At 48.0% G+C, this 16800-nt stretch overlaps 1 non-coding gene across 1 annotated transcript; it reads left to right on the top strand.

Moving 5' to 3' along the window:
* Positions 1–14204: 14204 nt before the first annotated feature.
* On the top strand, positions 14205–14311 carry LOC120367952 (U6 spliceosomal RNA). The gene has a single exon (XR_005582192.1). It is a non-coding gene; the product is annotated as a U6 spliceosomal RNA (small nuclear RNA).
* Positions 14312–16800: the final 2489 nt, after the last annotated feature.

The raw sequence follows: 16800 nt of genomic DNA, 5'->3' as shown, positions 1-16800 counted from the left end.
CTCTACTAACAATACAAAAAATCAGCTGGGCATGGTGGCGCGTGACTGTAATCCCAGCTACTCAGGAGACTGAGGTAGGAGAATTGCCTGAACCTAGGAGGCAGAGGTTGCAGTGAGCCGAGATCGCGCAGTTGCACTCCAGCCTGGGTAACAAGAGTGAAACTCCGTCTCAAAAAAAAAAAAAAAAACATTTGCCATGCATAGTGTAGTCCCAGCTACTTGAGAGGCTGAGGTGGGAGAATCACTGGAGCCCAGGAAGATGAGGCTGCAGTGAGCTGTGATCATGCCATTACACTCCAGTCTGGGTGACAGAATGGGACCCTGTCTCAAAAAAAAATTGTAGTTAAAAATCTTCCGCAGTCAGGCCGGGCGCGGTGGCTCAAGCCTGTAATCCCAGCACTTTGGGAAGCCGAGGCGGGTGGATCACGAGGTCAAGAGATCGAGACCATCCTGGTCAACATGGTGAAACCCCGTCTCTACTAAAAATACTAAAAAAAATTAGCTGGGCGTGGTGGCGCGTGCCTGTAATCCCAGCTACTCAGGAAGCTGAGGCAGGAGAATTGCCTGAACCCAGGAGGCGGAGGTTGCGGTGAGCCGAGATCGCGCCATTGCACTCCAGCCTGGGCAACAAGAGCGAAACTCCGTCTCAAAAAAAAAAAAAAAAAAAAAAATCTTCCGCAGTCAGGCGTGGTGGGTCACGCCTGTAATCCAAGCACTTTGGAGGCCAAGGTGGGTGGATCACCTGAGGTTGGGAGTTCAAGACCAGTCTGACCAACGTGGTGAAATCCCGTCTTAAAAAAAAAAAAATCTTCCAAAACCTGACTCAAGACCCAGAAGGTCTTAGTTGCTAATTTTATCAAATATTTCAGAAGACATAATACCAATTCTGCATAATCTCTTCCAGAAAATAGAGAAGAAACACTTCCAGCTCATTTTATTAGGTCAGTATTAGCCTAATAACAAGAAACACACGCCGGGCGCGGTGGCTCAAGCCTGTAATCCCAGCACTTTGGGAGGCCGAGGCGGGTGGATCACGAGGTTGAGAGATCGAGACCATCCTGGTCAACATGGTGAAACCCCGTCTCTACTAAAAGTGCAAAAAAATTAGCTGGGCATGGTGGCATGTGCCTGTAATCCCAGCTACTTAGTAGGAGGCTGAGACAGGAGAATTGCCTGAGCCCAGGAGGCGGAGGTTGCGGTGAGCCGAGATCGCGCCATTGCACTCCAGCCTGGGTAACAAGAGCGAAACTCTGTCTCAAAAAAAAAAAAAAAAAAAAAAAAAACAAGAAACACGCAAGAAAATACTACAGAAGATGCTACAAGAAAACTGTATGCCAAGGCCGGGTGTGGTGGCTCAAGCCTGTAATCCCAGCACTTTGGGAGGCCGAGGCGGGTGGATCACAAGGTCAAGAAATCGAGACCAACCTGGTCAACATGGTGAAACCCCGTCTCTACTAAAAATACAAAAAATTAGCTGGGCATGGTGGCGCGTGCCTATAATCCCAGCTACTCAGGAGGCTGAGGCAGGAGAATTGCCTGAACCCAGGAGGTGGAGGTTGCGGTGAGCCAAGATCGCGCCATTGCACTCCAGCCTGGGTAACAAGAGCGAAACTCTGTCTCAAAAAAAAAAAAAAAAAAAAAAAAGAAAAAGAAAACTGTATGCCAGACATGGTGGCTCATGCCTGTAATCCCAACACATTGGGTGGCCGAGGCAGGAGGATCACTTGAGGTCAGGAGTTCGAGACCAGCCCGGACAGCATGGTGAAACCCTGGCTCTACTAAAAAAACAAAAATTAGTCAGGCGTGGTGGCACATGCCTGTAATCCCAGCTACTGGGGAGTCTGAGGCAAAATAATTGCTTGAACCAGGAGGTGAAGGTTGCAGTGAGCCAAAATTGTACCATTGCACTCCAACCTCTGAGAAGAAGCAAGACTCTGTTTCAAAAAAAAAAAAAAAATGGCTGGGCATGGTGGCTCACGCCTGTAATCCAAACACTTTGGGAAACTAAGAAGGCAGGCAGATCATGAGATCAGGAAATCAAGACCATCCTGGCCAACATGGTGAAACCCTGTCTCTACTAAAAATACAAAAATTAGTTTGGAACCAGCCTGACCAACATGGTGAAACCCTGTCTTTAACAAAAAATAAAAAATAAAAATTAGCTGGGCCTGGTGGGGCACGCCTGCAGGCGCAGCTACTCAGGAGGCTGAGGCCGGAAAATTACTTGAACCCGGGCGGCAGAGATTGCAGTGAGTCTAGATCGTGCCACCGCACTTTAGCCTGACAACAGAGCAAGACTCTATCTCACACACGAAAAAAAAAAAAAAAAAAAAAAGACAAGACAAAAAAAAAACTACTGGCCAGGCACAGTGGCTCATGTTTGTAATCCCAGCACTCTGGGAGGCCACAGTGGGCAGATCATGAGGTCAGGAGTTCAAGACCAGCCTGATCAACATGGAGAAACCATGTCTTTACTAAAAATACTAAATTAGCCAGCCGTGGTGGCTCATGTCTGAAATCCCAGCTACTCAGGAGGCAGAGGCAGGAGAATCAGTTGAACTCAGGAAATGGAGGTTGAGGTAAGCCGAGATCATGCCATTGCACTCCAGCCTGGGTGACAGAGTGAGACTCTGTCTTGAAAAACAAAAAAGAAGAGAAAACTTCAGACCAATATTTTTCTTTCTTTTTTTTTTTTAAGATGGTGTTTCACCATGATGGCCAGGCTGGTCTTGAACTCCTGACCTCAAGTGATCCACCCACCTCAGCCTCCCAAAGAGCTAGGATTACAGGTGTGAGCCACCACGCCCAGTCAGACCAATATTTTTCATGAAAAGGGAGGTAAATCCTCAAGAAAATATTAGGAAATTTAATCCAACAACATATAAAAAGGATAGGCCACAGTGAAACCCTGTCTTTACTAAAAATACAAAAATTAGCCAGGGGTGGTGGCCCATGCCGGTAGTCCCAGCTACTGGGGAGGCTGAGGCAAAAGAATTGCTTAAACTCTGAGGCTTAAACCCTGAAGGTTGCAGTGAGCCGAGATCACGCCATTGCACTCCAACCTGGGCGACAGAGGGAGACTCCGTCTCAAGAAAAAAAAAGGATAATATATTATGAACATATAACTCAATCAAGACAGTTACAGGGAAAAAAAAGAAAAAATACATTATGGACAAATTAGGGTTATCCAGGGCATACAAGGCTGATTCAAAAAAGTTTTTTTTTGTTTCTGTAACTATGCATGAATTTGCATTAATTTTTCTGTAACTAGGCATGAGTTTGCATTTTCTAGTATTCCATATATATTGACTCAAATAGCATATCCTGTCATGTCTACTTTCTTCTGCCGAGCATGATTTTGGGATTCATTGATGGTATGCATGTGAGTGGTTTGCCTCCTTCTTACTGCTGGGTAATATTCCATTGTATAGATACAAACCATTCTACTGTTTTTTTTTTAAATTAATTAATTAATTAATTTAATTAATTTATTTTTTTAAGATGGGGTTTCACCATGATGACCAGGCTGGTCTTGAACTCCTGATCTCAGGTGATCCACCCACCTCGGCCTCCCAAAGTGCTAGGATTACAGGCGTGAGCAACTGCACCCAACCTATTTATTTTTTGTTATATGTATTTTTTTCTTTTTAAAGACAGAGTTTCACCATGTTGGCCAGGCTGGTCTTGAACTCCTGACCTCAGGTGATCCTCCCGCCTAGGCCTCCCAAAGTGTTGAGATTACAGGCGTGAGCCACTGCGCTCGACCATTCACTGTTTTTTTGTCTTGTTTTGTTTGTTAATTTGAGACGGGGTCTCACTGTGTTGCCAAGGCTGGAGTACAGTGGCACCATCTTGGGTCATTGCAACCTCCGCCTCCTGGGTTCAAGTGATTCTGCTGCTTCAGCCTCCCGAGCAGCTTGGATTACAGGAGTGCATGACCACGTCTAGCTTATTTTTGTATTTTAGTAGAGATGGGGTTTCAATATGTCGGCCAGGCTGGTCTTGAACCCCTGACCCCAGGTGATATACCCGCCTTGGCCTCCAAAAGTGCTGGGATTACAGGCAACAGCCACTGCGCCTGGCCTCATGCTACTGTTTTTGAAGATAACACTTCGTTGTTAAGGGCCTGATCAAGGCTTGGTTTCAAAGATACAGATTTCTCAAGTTCTGTGAGGTTTCAAATATAGAGTTGAATTTGACTTCAACTTCGCAATAACTCCATTTTCTGGCCAAAGAAACTGAGGCCAGGGAGGTTAAGAGATATTATAAGGTTAGCCTGAGTCTGAAGTTTACTCAGGTGATATAATTTGATTCTGACATTCTTTTCACAGGCTTTCTTCTGGAAGCCTTGTAGACTTTGATAGACCTAAGGAAACTGCTTGAGGCCATGGCTTCTTCTGGTCCAAACCCAGTGACTATTTTTCTTCTTTTTTTTTTTTTTTGAGACGGAGTTTCACTCCGGTCACCCAGGCTGGAGTGCAATGGCGCGATCTCGGCTCACCGCAACCTCCGCCTCCTGGGTTCAAGCAGTTCTCCTGCCTCAGCCTCCTGAGTAGGTGGGATCACAGGCACACGCCACCATGCCCAGCTAATTTTTTTTTATTTTTTATTTTTTATTTTATTTTTATTTTTATTTTTTTTTGAGACGGAGTTTCGCTCTTGTTACCCAGGCTGGAGTGCAATGGCGCGATCTCGGCTCACCGCAACCTCCGCCTCCTGGGTTCAGGCAATTCTCCTGCCTCAGCCTCCTGAGTAGCTGGTATTACAGGCACACGCCACCATGCCCAGCTACTTTTTTGTATTTTTAGTAAAGACAGGGTTTTACCATGTTGACCAGGATGGTCTCGATCTCTTGACCTCATGATCCACCCGCCTCAGCCTCCCAAAGTGCTGGGATTACAGGCTTGAGCCACCGCGCCCGGCTATTTTTCTTTAACTAGTGATGAGAAGGATGAAGATGGGCGTTAGGAAGAAGTATGTGCCGCCTGCCATCTGCCCTGGCCATGCCCATTCAGCTAATGAAGGACAAACACAAGACCAGGCCAGATGACAACCAGCGAGAGGAAGCGACTTAGAGGTGTAGTCCTTCTGGGTAAACAGGAGTCTGAAATACCCATGGCACTTTAACAAACCTCTTTGTGTGCCAGAGAAATATTTGACAGGGCTGGGGCTTTTCTAATAAGCAAGTCTTTTTCTCCAAATAAGGTTGAAGAGCCCAAAACTCTCAGAGGGAGAGATGAACGAGTTCCTTGGCCACTGGTTATAAGATTAAAATTTCTTTTTTTTTTTATTTTTTTTATTTTTTTATTTTTTTTTTGAGACGGAGTTTCGCTCTTGTTACCCAGGCTGGAGTGCAATGGCGCGATCTCGGCTCACCGCAACCTCCGCCTCCTGGGTTCAGGCAATTCTCCTGCCTCAGCCTCCTGAGTAGCTGGGATTACAGGCACATGCCACCATGCCCAGCTAATTTTTTGTATTTTTAGTAGAGATGGGGTTTCACCATGTTGACCAGGATGGTCTCGATCTCTCGACCTCGTGATCCACCCGCCTCGGCCTCCCAAAGTGCTGGGATTACAGGCTTGAGCCACCGCGCCCGGCCAGATTAAAATTTCTTACTGTTCATGCTTATGAGAAGAATGTGAGCATAGTCATGGTGAGGAGTTTCTACACTACATAAGAAGATTGTGACAAAAATGAAAAACACTGAATTCATTTTTTTCTCCGTAACTCTAATCTCATGACAAATTATCTTAATTTTTTTTTTTTTCTTTTTCTTTTTTTTTTTTTTTAGGCGGAGTTTCGCTCTTGTTACCCAGGCTGGAGTGCAATGGCGCAATCTCGGCTCACCGCAACCTCCGCCTCCTGGGTTCAGGCAATTCTCCTGCCTCAGCCTCCTGAGTAGCTGGGATTACAGGCACGCGCCACCACGCCCAGCTAATTTTTTGTATTTTTAGTAGAGACGGGGTTTCACCATGTTGACCAGGATGGTCTCGATCTCTCGACCTTGTGATCCACCCGCCTCGGCCTCCCAAAGTGCTGGGAATACAGGCTTGAGCCACCGCGCCAGGCAGTTTTTTTTTTTTTTTTTTTTTTAAGACGAGGTTTCACCATGTTGGTCAGGCTGGTCTTGATCTCCCGACCTCGTGATCTGCCTGCCTCGCTTTTCGAAGTGCTGGAATTACAGGCATGAGCCACCATGCCTGGCTAAAAGGCTAAAATTTTAGTAGAGATAGGGACTCACTATGTTGTCCAGGCTAGTCTAGAACTCCTGGGCTCAAGTGATCCTTCTTTTTTTTGAGACAGTCTTGCTCTGTCGCCAGGTGCCAGGCTGGAGTGCAGTGGCGCAATCTTGGCTCACTGCAATCTCTGCCTCCTGGGTTCAAACAATTCTCCTGCCTCAGCCTCCAGAGTAGCTGGGACTACAGGCACGCGCCACCACACCCAGCTAATTTTTGTATTTTTTAGTAGAGACGGGGTTTTGCCATGATGGCCAGGATGGTCTCGATCTCTTAACCTCGTGATCTGGCCACCTAGGCCTCCCAAAGTGCTGGGATTACAGGGGTGAGCTACACGGTGCTCTGTCAGGAATTTGACTTTCTTCTTAGCAAATTTCAGAGCCACTAGATGGTTTGGGCAAAGGATCCACATGATCATCCCTCCGGAGAGAAGGGGAGGCAACGGTGGAAAACCATTGGGTGATTCTGGAGGGAGACCATGGTGGCTCGGACCAGGGTAGTGGCAATGGAGATGGTGAGCAGAGGTTGGATTTGAGTTCTATTTGAGGGTGGAGACAGTGGGGTTTGCTAAGCTTGTTTGTGGGGTATGGAGAAGAGAACAATGAAAGATGACTCCACGGTTCTGGACCTGAGCAGCTGAAAGGATGGAGCAGCCACACACTGAGGTGGTGACAGCTGTGGGATGTACAAACACATGCCAACGGCAAAAGCAGGAGTGGAGTTCAGCTTTGGGGATGTTAACTTTGGGATGTCTACATGAGGCTGTAGAAATGACTGGGGTTGCCCAGCTCCTGCTTCTCCCTGCAGGTGGTGTTGGGGCCACAGTGGATGTGGCATGTGTATAGTTTGAAATAATCTGGATGTGACTTATTGGCACCTTCCACAGCCTCTGGCGCAGCTGTCCTTGGCCTTTATGAAGTCGCCAAGCCTTTCCTCCCCCCGCACTCTGGGCCTCCCATCTGGTGCACCTGCCCCAGGTGTCAGCTGTGCTAGAAACTGCTCATTCCAGGCCCAGCCTTGTTATGTGATCTGAAACTGCCTCTGGGGGGTAGTGGGGGCGGGGCCCATAATTCCCGAGGCCTTCCCACTCTCGTCCACCTCCGCAGGTGGAAGTTCCTGCTGGCACCTGGGACAGAGTTGGGTGCAGTTGCTTGCTTTACAACACCAACAATTGAGCCATCCCCTCTGTGCCCAGGGCACAGCTCCACACCTGTTCCCCACCCTCCATCCCAGGTGCAGGCCCTGCAGAGAACAAAAGAACACCTCACCAAGGTCATTGCAAGTACAAACTAGATAGGCTTAGAAACTATCTGCGGTTTCAGCCATTCACTGGGGGTTTTGGAATGTATGCCCAGAGGATACGGAGGGACTTGATGAGCGGGCGGGCATTGTGTGTGTTGGGGGGGCAGGGTGAGGGGAAGAAAGGCTACAGAAGAAAAGAGATCTATTCTGAAAAGGGAGAAAAACTCTGGAAAATTAGAGGGTTTAAATCAGCCCTGTCCCATAGAACATGCTGCAGTGATCTGTGCAGCTCCATATGATAGCCACCGAGTGTGGCTGTCGAGCAGTTTAAATTTGGCTGGTGCGACTGAGGAACTAAAGAACCAATTTTATTTAATTTGAATTAATTGAAATTGAAATAGCCTAGTGGCTGCCCAATGGACAGCACAGGCTTTAACAGTGAACTCTGGAGAATGTGTAGATAATAACAGCTCTTGTTTGTTGAGCACCCACTTTATTCCAGGCACACCACACGTGTCTCACTCCTCGAAACCACTGTATAGGAAAGTGTTGCCTCTGGTTTACAGACGGGAACAGTGTGGTGAAGCCACTGACCAAAGTCCCAGACTAAGGAAGTGCTGAAGGCTGAAAGGGAACACCCAAAATCACATTTTATAGCCCCACTCAACTAAGCCTCAACGACCAGGCAGGCTTTGTGGCGGTCTAGCTCTATACAAATGAATGGGGTGTGCAAATTGCTAAAAGATGCAAATCAGCCTCCTATTTGGGGGACAAAAGCTCAGACCCTCTGGTCACACCCTGAGTCTTTCTGGGCTGCAGGCGGATGGGGGCAGAGGCTGAGTGACAGGGAGGGATCTGGGAGGAGGGGGTGTTGGGGCGGGGGCGGAGCTGGCCAGCTGGTGTCGGAGACCCAGGACATCAGCTGGCTGGCGGGCTGGCAGGCTCAGACAATGGGCAGGGGGCCTGGTTGGAACCCTCCTCCCTCTGTGCCTGGCCCTCTCTGCACCCTGGCCAGCTGCTGTGGGCACCTTCTCTGGTCTCAGCTGGGGATTGTAGGGAGAAGGAGAATATTGAAGGGGTTGAGGGGAGAATGGAAGATACTGGGGTGGACCGTCTGGAATGACCTAGGGTGGGAACGGGTTTGCAGAACAGGGGAGGTTAGGAAGGTCTCCTTAGTGCCAGACATCACACAAGAGGATTTGCATAGGTCCTTCCGTTTGCTCCTCCTAAAGTCCCCGTGGTAATAGTAATAATAATTATTACCAACAATAGCAATCCTGTAGCTCATGCTGAGCACGCCTGGCTGGAGCTCAAGGCGTTATCTCAGTTAATCCTCGAGACTCCCTTGGGAGTCAAGGACTTTTATTAGGCCCTTTACCAAACCAGGAGCTCCAGGCTCAGAGCAGTTAAGGGACTTGTCTAACATCACAGGGGTGGGAAAAAAGGGGTCTCTCCTCCACCTGAGCCTCCCACCCTTGCTTTAAATTGAAAGCTTAGGCTCTGTGATTGGGAGACTTTTCCCGGACCGATAAAGATACGTGAAATTCGCCCCCCATGTCGTGTCCTTATGTATTGTTTGTTTGCTCAAATTGTACATGGCTGATTGCTGTGACAGCAAACAGGAGCCACAGGTCACAGCGCCGGTGTAGCCTATGGTTTAGTCTGTTCCTCTATTTTTTATTTTTTGAGATAGGGTTTTGCTGTCACCCAGGCTGGAGTGCAGTGGCATAATCTTGGTCTACTGCAACTTCCACCTCTCGGCTTCAAGCAATTCTCTGCTTCAGCCTCCTGAGTAACTGGGATTATAGGTGCACATCACCACACTCAGCCCCATTTTTGTACTTTTTTTATTTCTTTCTTTTTTTTTTTTTTTTTTTTGAGACGGAGTTTCGCTCTTGTTACCCAGGCTGGAGTGCAATGGCGCGATCTCGGCTCACCGCAACCTCCGCCTCCTGGGCTCAGGCAATTCTCCTGCCTCAGCCTCCTAAGTAGCTGGGATTACAGGCATGCACCACCACGCCCAGCTAGTTTTTTTGTATTTTTAGTAGAGTCGGGGTTTCACCATGTTGACCAGGATGGTCTCGATCTTTCGACCTCGTGATCCACCCGCCTCGGCCTCCCAAAGTGCTGGGATTACAGGCTTGAGCCACTGCGCCCGGCCTTTTTTTTTTTTTTTTTTTTTTTTTTGAGACGGAGTTTCGCTCTTGTTACCCAGGCTGGAGTGCAATGGCGCGATCTTGGCTTACCGAAACCTCCGCCTCCTGGGTTCAGGCAATTCTCCTGCCTCAGCCTCCTGAGTAGCTGGGATTACAGGCACGTGCCACCATACCCAGCTAATTTTTTGTATTTTTAGTAGAGACGGGGTTTCACCATGTTGACCAGGATGGTCTCGATCTCTTGACCTCGTGATCCACCCGCCTCGGCCTCCCAAAGTGCTGGGATTACAAGCTTGAGCCACCGCGCCTGGCCCCATTTTTGTACTTTTGATAAAGATGGGGTTTCACTATGTTGGCCAGGCTGGTCTCAAACTCCTAACCTTAGGTGATCCAGCTGCCTCAGCCTCCCTAAGTGCTGGGATTACAGGCTTGAGCTACTGCACATGGTCTGCCTATCCCTTCTCTACTTGGCCTCTTACCCAGGAGCTGGCTCTAGAGGGGCAGTGGAACCAACTCTCAATGCCCTGAAGGTCCTCCTCCCTCTGGCATCCCCTGATTATCGGCAGCTCTTATGCCCAGCAGGTCTTTTCCCACCCTGCCTGCAAGAATGTGATGTGGTTTTCATGCATTCATTCTACACATATGCGCTGTGTGCCAGGCACTGGTCTAGGCACGAGGTACAAAACTAGATATGGTCCTCGTCTGCAAACATCAATCAGAGTCATCCAGTACCTCTCTAAATACAAACGGTAAAAGGCCACGTGTGGTGGCTCATGCTTGTAATTCCTGCAGTTTGAGAGGCTGAGGTGGGAAGGATTGCTTGAGCCCAAGAGTTTGAGACCAGCCTGGGCAACATAGTGGCACCCTGTCTCTACAGAAAGGAAAAAAGTTAACTGGGCAGGGTGGCAAATGCCTGTGGTCTCAGCTACTCAGGAAACTGAAGTGAGGGGGATCGCTTGGGTCCGGGAGGTGGAGGCTGTGGTGAGCCAAGATTGCACCACTTCACTCCTGCCTGGGTGACAGAGAGTGACTTGTCTCAAATAAATAAATAATTAAATGCAAACAGTACAGAGTCCTGTGAACAGAGTGTGGGGAGCTTTAACAGGAGAGCCAAGTTAACCTGGCCATCAAAGAGAGCTTCCCGGACCAAGTGAGATCTGAAAAATGAATAATGAATAGGTTCCGGGTGCAGGGACATCCCTTTCTGGACTCATCCCTCCCCATCATTTAAATTCCTTTCCCTGTTGTAGGAGTGTAGATCTCATCTCAGATGGGACTTTTTTTTTAGACAGTTTCACTCTTGTTGCCCAGGCTGGAGTACAATAGCACAATCTCGGCTCACCGCAGTCTCCGCTTCCCAGGTTCAAGTGATTCTCCTGCCTCAGCCTCCCAAGTAGCTGGGATTATAGGCATGCACCACCACACCTGGCTAATTTTTGTATTTTTAGTACAGACGGGGTTTCACTATGTTGGTCAGGCTGGTCTTGTACTCCTGACCTCATGATCCACCCGCCTAGGCCTCCCAGAATGCTGGGATTACAGGCGTGAATCACTGTGCCTGGCTGAGACCTATTTTTTAGGGAGACAGGCACAGTGACTCCCCTTCTCCACCCATGAATTGAAACACTGAGTAGGGGTGGGGCAGGCCAGAGAAGGCAGGTAGATAACTTAACAGTCACTATTGTTTTTCTTTCGTTCGAGACTGACTATTCCTCTGTTGCCCAGGCTGGAGTGCAGTGGCATGATATTGGCTCACTGCAACCTCCGCCCCCGGGTTCAAGCAATTCTCATGCCTCAACCTTCTGAGCAGCTGGAATTACAGGCAGCTGCCACCATACTGGGCCAATTTTGTATTTTTAGTAGTGACTGAGTTTTGTCATATTGGCCAGGCTGGTCTCGAACTCTTGACCTCAGATGATCTGCCTGCCTCCCAAAGTGCTGAGATTACAGGTGTAAGCCACTGTAACTGGCCCAGTTTATATAACAATAATTATTATTAGGCTGGGTGTGGTGGCTCAATCCTAGCACTTTGGGAGGCTGAGGTGGATGGATCAACTGAGGTCAGGAGTTCAAGACCAGCCTGGCCATCATGGTGAAACCCCATCTTTAAAAAAAAAGAAAAAGAAAAAAAGAAGACTGGGTGTAGTGGGTCACACCTGTAATCCAAGCACTTTGGAGGCCAAGGCAGGTGGATCACCTGAGGTCAGGAGTTCAAGACCAGCCTGACCAACATGATGAAATCCCATCTTAAAAAAAAAGGAAGAAAAGAAAAAAATTATTATTATTTTTGTTTTTATTTATTTTTTAAAGACAGGGATTCACCATGTTGGTCAGGCTGGTCTTGAACTCCCAACCTCGGATGATCTACCCACCTTGGCCTCCAAAGTGCTTGGATTACAGGCGTGAGCTACCATGTCTGGCCTATATAATTATTTTTAAAATAGTGACTACATGCTTGTAGTCCCAGCTACTCAGGAGGCTGAGGTGGGAGGATCACCTAAGCCCAGGAGATGGAGGCTGCAGTGAGCTATGGTTGTGCCACTGCCCTTCAGCCTGGGTGGCAGGGCGAGACCCTTTCTCAAAAAAAAGAGATTAAAACAATCTCTGGCCCGGATGTGGTGCCTCACGCTTGTAATCCCACCACTTTGGGAGACTGAGGCGGATCACCTGAGGTCGGGGGTTCAAGACCAGCCTGACCAACATAGAGAAACCCCATCTCTACTGCAACTACAAAATTAGCTGGGCATGGTGGCACATGTCTGTAATCCCAGCTACTTGCAGGGCTGAGGCAGGAGAATCGCTTGAACCTGGAAGGCAGAGGTTGCCATGAGCAGAGATCCCGCCATTGGACCCCAGCCTGGGCAACAAGAGTGAAACTCCATCTCTAAAAAAAAAAAAAAAAAAAAAAAATCTCTGTCCCGTTCGAACTTCTTACATTCTAGCATAGGAGGAGTAAGTAATGTATGTGACATATTGTTAAGTGGTGATAAACACCATGGAAAAAAATAAAGCAGGTGGCAGACAGACAGTTTGTGATAGGGAGGTCAGTGAAGGCTGCCCTGGGAAAGCGACAGTTTGCGCAGAGATTTGAGCAATTTATGTGGGTATCTGGGGAATCCTACATTGCTGGAACACCAAGATGCCATGAAATTCAAATCAATAGCACTCTCAAGTCATGAAATTCTAAGTAATAGGATTCTATGGCCATGAAATGCTAATCAATATTTCTGTGGTGCCATAAAATTCTAATCAATAGAATTCTCTGGTTGTGAAATTTTAACTAATAGAACTCAAACTCCTTGAAATTCTAATCAATTGGGAAACTTCCAGATGAAGGAAAGCTACTGGGGTGCAAAAGGCTCAGTGATCAGTGGGGCACGGTGGTGCATGCCTGCAGTCCCAGCTACTGTGGAGGCTGAGGCGGAATGATCTCTAGGAATTTGAGGCTGCAATGAGCTATAATTGTGCCTGTGAGTAGCTGCCGCACTCCAGCCTGGGTGACAGAGTGAGACCCAGTCTCTTAAAAAAAAAAAAAAAAAATTAGTGAGCCCAGGCTCAGTGGCTCATGCCTGTAATCCCGGCACTTTGAAAGGCTGAGGTGTCGGATCAGGAGGTCAGGAGTTCGAGACCAGCCTGGCCAACATGGCGAAACCCCCATCTCTACTAAAGATACAAAACAAATTAGCCAGGCATATTGGCATGCGCCTATAATCCCAGCTACTTGGGAGGCTGAGGCAGGAGAATTTCTTGGAAGAAATTCTCTCAACTGGAAGATGCAGGTCGCAGTGAGACGAGATTGCACCACTGCACTCCAGCCTGGGTTACAGGGTGAGGCTCCATCTCAAAAAAAAAAAAAAAAAAAATTAGTGAGCTGGGCATGGTGGCTCATGCCTGTAACTCCAGCACTTTGGGAGGTTGAGCAAGCTGATCACTTGAGGTCAGGAGTTTGAGACCAGCCTGGCCAACACGGAAAAACCATGTCTCTACTAAAAATACAAAAATTAGGCGGGCGTGGTGGCAGGTGCCTGTAATCCCAGCTACTTGGGAAGCTGAAGCAGGAGAGTCACTTGAACCCAAGAGGCAGGGTTACAGTGAGCTGAGATCAAGCCACTGTACTCCAGCCTGAGTGACAGAGTGAGACTCCATCTCAAAAAATAAAAATAAAGACCATCCTGGTCAACATGGTGAAACCCCGTCTCTACTAAAAATACAAAACATTAGCTGGGCATGGTGGCGCGTGCCTGTAATCCCAGCTACTCAGGAGGCTGAGGCAGGAGAATTGCCTGAACCCAGGAGGCGGAGGTTGCGGTGAGCCGAGATCACGCCATTGCACTCCAGCCTGGGTAACAAGAGTGAAACTCCGTCTCAAAAATAAATAAATAAATAAATAAATAAAAAATAAAAAAAATAAAAAAAATAAAAATAAAAATAAAAATTGCTGGGCGTGGTGGCTCTCTCCTGTAAGCCAAGCACTTTGGAGGCCAAGGCGGGTGGATCACCTGAAGTGGGGAGTTCAAGACCAGCCTGACCAACATGGTGAAACCTCGTCTTAAAAAAAAAAAAAATTATGGTGCTCATTTCAGCAGCACATGTACTAAAATTGGAACAATACAGACAGGATTAGCATGGCCCCTGTGCAAGGATGAGATGCAAATTTGTGAAGTGTTCCATATTTTTACAATACACACTGGGGCCTGTTGGAGGTGGGGAAGAGGGGAAGGAGAGCATCAGGAAGAATAACTAAGGGAGGCCGAAGCAGGCAGATCACTTGAGGTCGAGAGTTTGAGACCAGCGCAACCAACATGGAGAAACCCTATCTCTACTAAAAATACAAAATTAAAGCTGGGAGTGGTGGCTCATGCCTGTAATCCCAGCACTTTGGGAGGCCAAGGAGGGCAGATCATGAGGTCAAGAGTTCAAGACTAGCCTGGCCAATATGGTGAAACCCTGTCTCTACTAAGAATACAAAAATTACCCACGCATAGTAGGGCATGCCTGTAAACCCAGCTACTCAGGAGGCTGAGGCAGGAGAGTCGCTTGAACCCGGGAGGTGGAGGTTGCAGTGAGCTGAGATTGCACCACTGCACTTTAGCCTGGGCAACAGAGTTAAGACTCCGTCTCTAAATATATAAATAAATAAAGTAAAATAAAAGAAAAATACAAAATCAGCTGGGTGTCATGGCGCATGCCTGTAATCCCAGCTACTCAGGAGGCTGATGCAGGAGAATTACTTGAACCCAGGAGGTGGAGGTTGTGGTGAGCCGAGATTGCGCCATTGCCCTCCAGCCTGGGCTACAAGAGGGAAACTCTGTCTCAAAAAAGAAATAGTAGGAAATAAATAAGGCCGGGCACGGTGGGTCACGCCTGTAATCACAGCACTTTGGAAGGCCGAGGCAGGCGGATCACAAGGTTAGGAATTTGAGACCAGCCTGGCCAACATAATGAAACCTTGTCTCTACTAAAATACAAAAATGAGCTGGGCATTGTGGCATGTGCCTGTTATCCCAGCTACTTGGGAGGCTGAGGCAAGAGAATTGCTTGAACCCGGGAGGGGGAGGTTACAGTGAGCTGAGATCGTGCCACTGCACTCCAGCCTGGGCAACAGAGTGAGACCCTGTCTCAAAAATAAATGAATAAGTGGCTGGGCGCGGTGGCTCAAGCCTGTAATCCCAGCACTTTGGGAGGCCAAGGCGGGTGGATCACGAGGTCGAGAGATCGAGACCATCCTGGTCAACATGGTGAAACCCCGTTTCTACTAAAAATACAAAAAAATTAGCTGGGCATGGTGGCACGTGCCTGTAATCCCAGCTACTCAGGAGGCTGAGGCAGGAGAATTGCCTGAACCCAGGAGGCGGAGGTTGCTGTGAGCCAAGATCGCGCCATTGCACTCCAGCCTGGGTAACAAGAGTGAAACTCCGTCTCAAAAAAAAAAAAAAAAAAAAAAAGACGAGGTTTCACCATATTGGCCAGGATGGTCTTGATCTCCTGATCTCGTAATCCGCCTGCCTTGGCCTCCCAAAGTGCTGGGATTACAGGCGTGAGCTACCATGCCCGGCCCCTCTTTCTTTCTTTCTTTTTTTTTTTTTTTTGAGACGGAGTTTCGCTCTTGTTACCCAGGCTGGAGTGCAATGGCGTGATCTCGGCTCACCGCAACCTCCGCCTCCTGGGTTCAGGCAATTCTCCTGCCTCAGCCTCCTGTCTTTCTTTCTTTCTTTTTTTTTTTTAACCTCATGTCTTGCTAGACTGATTGGATTCTTTCTTTCCTTCCTTCCTTCCTCCCTTCCCTCCCTCCCTCATTTTTCTCTTTCTTTCTTTCTTTCCTTCTTTCCTCTCACTCTCTCTCTCTCCCCCTCTCCCTCTCCCTCTCTCTCCTTCCTTCCTTCCTCCCTCCCTCCCTCTCTCCCTCCTTTCCATCCTTCCTTCCTTCCCTCCCTCCCTCATTTCTCTCTTTCTTTCTTTCCTTCTTTCCTCTCTCTCTCTCTCTCTCTCTCTCTCTCTGTCTTTTTGAGAGAGGGTCTCACTCTGCTGCTCAGGCTTCAGTGCAGTGGTGCAATCACAGCTCACTGCATGCTTGGCCTCCCAGGCTCCAGTGATTCTTTCGTCCCAACCTTCCAAGTAGTTGGGACAGCAGGTGTGTGCCAGCATGCCGGCTCATTTTTCAAAACATTTTTTGTAGAGACGGAGGTTTGCCATGTTGCCCAGGCCAGTCTTGAATTCCCAGGGTGCCACAATCCTCAGCCTGCCACAGTGCTGGGATTACGGGCATAAGCGACCACACCTGGCTTCTTTGCTCCTGTTCTATTCCCTTTGTCTTCTCCTACTTTGTACGTCTGGGCATACTGAGGACCCAAGAGGATTTCTTTTTCCCAAAGTCCCCCAAGAAGCATCCAGGTGGATAAGGTCTCCACTCTTCAGGCTCCACCAGTTATCTGGCTCCTGTGTGACCTTGGACACGTTCACCTCTCTGAGCTTGGCTTTCACTTCCTGGAAATGGAAAAAGATGATTCATCTCGGAGCATTCTTGAGAGAACTGATTAATCTGAGACAACGTGTACTTAGCACACTGATAAGCTCTCCAGGCCAGCTATTATTATTGTTCTCTGATTATTATCATTTAACTACAGTGTAATCCTAATTATTCATACTTATTCCAGCCCAGGGCTTTT

This window comes from Saimiri boliviensis, chromosome 9 (assembly GCF_048565385.1).
Source record: "Saimiri boliviensis isolate mSaiBol1 chromosome 9, mSaiBol1.pri, whole genome shotgun sequence".
In the NCBI taxonomy this organism is placed as follows: Eukaryota; Metazoa; Chordata; class Mammalia; order Primates; family Cebidae; genus Saimiri; species Saimiri boliviensis.
This window is presented reverse-complemented; position numbering and strand designations above follow the sequence as displayed.